At 43.1% G+C, this 3,029-nt stretch overlaps 1 pseudogene; it reads left to right on the plus strand.

Annotated features, from left to right (window-relative positions):
- Positions 1-949: 949 nt before the first annotated feature.
- LOC144373401 (glutamate dehydrogenase 1, mitochondrial-like) lies at positions 950-2,759 on the plus strand (annotated as a pseudogene).
- The last annotated feature ends 270 nt before the right edge of the window (positions 2,760-3,029 follow it).

Raw genomic sequence — 3,029 nt, forward strand, 5'->3', positions numbered from 1 at the left:
TTGATTTGCTGTTTTGATGACCTATATATTGATGATAAGGTGTGTAGAAATCACCTAGTATTATTGTGTTGGGGTCCATCTAGGATTAAATGTATTAGAATTTTTTATGTAATTGAGTGCATCAAAATTTGGGGCATAAATGATTACTATTGTTATACTTCTTATTAGAATTTTCCCTTTACCAAAATGTAGTGGCCTCTTTTTTTCATCCTGATTCACTGTTGCTTGAAAAAGTTTGCCTGTCTGATATGAGAATAGCTACTCCTGCTTCTTTTCCGGAAAAAAGAAATATGCATGGAATAATTTATTTCATTCTTTTACCTTCAGCTTATGGGTGTCTTCACCTATTTCTTGTAAGCAGAGCATAGCTATATGGTGTTTTCTGATCCATTTTGCTAATGTTTGTCTTAATGGGGGAATTGAGACCATTAACACAAACATAAAGTACAAAACTACTCCCTAAATTGGATAAAGAGTATTTACTACAAAACATTTAAAAGGCAACAATTTTGAAAAATGGGAAGAATGACTTACAATTCCAAGTACTTACTGTTTGGTTGAGCTTTAATGAATGCAATAATAAAAATAGAATATGATATAAATATTGTTATCAAATAGAAAAATCTTTGATTTCGGCATTTATTACTTCAATAAAGAAATTTAGAGGGCTAGGGTTGTGCTCAGCAGTAGAGTACTTGCCTACACATGCAAGGCCCTGGGTTTGATCCTCAGCACCACATTTAAAAAAAATGAATAAAACAAAGATATCGTGTCCAACTACAACTAAAAAATATATTAAAAAAAAGAAATTCAGAAAACATTATATATTCTGTATTAATGAGAATACTGATAAAAATTAGATTTTATAAGGGCAAGTATAATAAATGAGCAGCGCTCCCTCAGTCCCAGGCCTCCAATCGCACCTCTTCTGCGGCCCGCTGGCCTCTCGCCTCTACCTTCCGCCATGTACTGCCGCCTGGGCGAAGCGCTGCTGTTGTCTGGACCCGCTGCGCTGGCCTCTGCGCCCCGACTCAGCTGCGCTGCTGGGCTGGGCCCGCGGACAACCCGCCGCCTCCCCGCAGCCGGGATTCACGCCGCCCTCCAGGCGCCACTACAGCGAGGCGGCTGCCGACCGTGAAGACGACCCCAGCTTCTTCAAGATGGTGGAGGGCTTCTTCGACCGTGGTGCCAGCATCGTGGAGGATAAGCTGGTGGAGGACCTGAAGACCCGGGAGAGTGAGGAACAGAAGCGGAACCGGGTGCGAGGCATCCTGAGAATCATCAAGCCCTGTAACCATGTGCTGAGCCTCTCCTTCCCCATTCGGAGCGACGACGGTTCCTGGGAGGTCATCGAGGGCTACCGGGCCCAGCACAGCCAGCACCGCACGCCCTGCAAGGGAGGTATCCGTTACAGCACTGATGTGAGTGTAGATGAAGTAAAAGCATTGGCTTCTCTGATGACTTATAAGTGTGCAGGGGTTGATGTGCCATTTAGGGGTGCTAAAGCAGGTGTTAAGATCAATCCCAAGAACTATACAGATAATGAATTGGAAAAGATCACAAGAAGGTTCACTATGGAGCTCGCAAAAAAAGGTTTTATTGGTCCTGGTATTGATGTGCCTGCCCCAGACATGAGCACGGGTGAGCGAGAGATGTCCTGGATCGCTGACACCTATAGGTGTCAGCACCATAGGGCACTATGATATTAATGCACATGCCTGTGTTACTGGTAAACCCATCAATCAAGGAGGCATCCATGGGCGAATTTCTGCTACTGGCCGTGGTGTTTTCCATGGAATTGAAAACTTCATCAATGAAGCTTGTTACATGAGCATTTTAGGAATGACACCAGGATTTGGAGATAAAACATTTGTGGTTCAGGGTTTTGGTAACGTGGGCCTGCACTCTATGAGGTATTTACATCGTTTTGGTGCTAAATGTGTTGGTGTTGGTGAATCTGATGGGAGTATATGGAATCCAGATGGTATTGACCCAAAGGAACTGGAAGATTTCAAACTGCAACATGGATCAATTCTGGGCTTCCCCAAAGCAAAGGTCTATGAAGGAAGCATCTTGGAGGCTGACTGTGACATACTGATCCCTGCTGCTAGTGAGAAGCAGTTGACCAAATCCTTTGCATCCAGAGTGAAAGCCAAGATCATTGCTGAAGGTACCAATGGACCAACCACTCCAGAAGCTGATAAGATTTTCCTGGAGAGGAACATCATGGTTATTCCAGATCTCTACTTAAATGCTGGCGGAGTGACAATATCTTACTTTGAGTGGCTGAAGAATCTGAATCATGTCAGCTATGGCTGATTAACCTTCAAATATGAAAGGGATTCTAACTACCACTTGCTCATGTCTGTTCAAGAGAGCTTAGAAAGAAAATTTGGGAAGCATGGCGGAACAATTCCTATTGTACCCACCACAGAGTTCCAGGACAGGATATCGGGTGCATCAGAGAAAGACATTGTGCATTCTGGCTTAGCCTACACCATGGAGCGTTCAGCCAGGCAAATTATGCGAACAGCCATGAAATATAACCTGGGCTTGGACCTGAGAACAGCTGCCTATGTCAATGCCATTGAGAAAGTCTTCAAAGTATACAATGAAGCTGGCGTGACCTTCACATAAATGGATCATGGTTAACTTCCTCACCACCCTCTGTAACTTCTGCTGACCTATCACAAGTTTACATGTAACTGCAGAAATCTTTCTCTCATGACTCATTAAACAATGGACACTGTTCTAAACAAGTCAATTTGATTCAGCCCCTTAAGAAGAAAGAAATTAAGTTTAGGGGATCGTATACAATCTGAGTGTGAAAGTAGAAATTACCTATTCCAGAAAGCCACTTAGGCAATTTGCTTTTAAATTAAAAGTGTCTTCCACCTGACTATGCTGCCTTGCTCCAGGGCTCTTCCCAAAAATAAAAAAAAAAAAAAGGGTTGTTGCCAAGGAAAGCAGTCAAGAACAGTTACTCAGTTTTGCTCTGGCAGGTCTGGGACATGCTGTAACTTTGATAC

This window comes from Ictidomys tridecemlineatus, unplaced genomic scaffold, assembly GCF_052094955.1.
Source record: "Ictidomys tridecemlineatus isolate mIctTri1 unplaced genomic scaffold, mIctTri1.hap1 Scaffold_3877, whole genome shotgun sequence".
NCBI lineage: Eukaryota > Metazoa > Chordata > Mammalia > Rodentia > Sciuridae > Ictidomys > Ictidomys tridecemlineatus.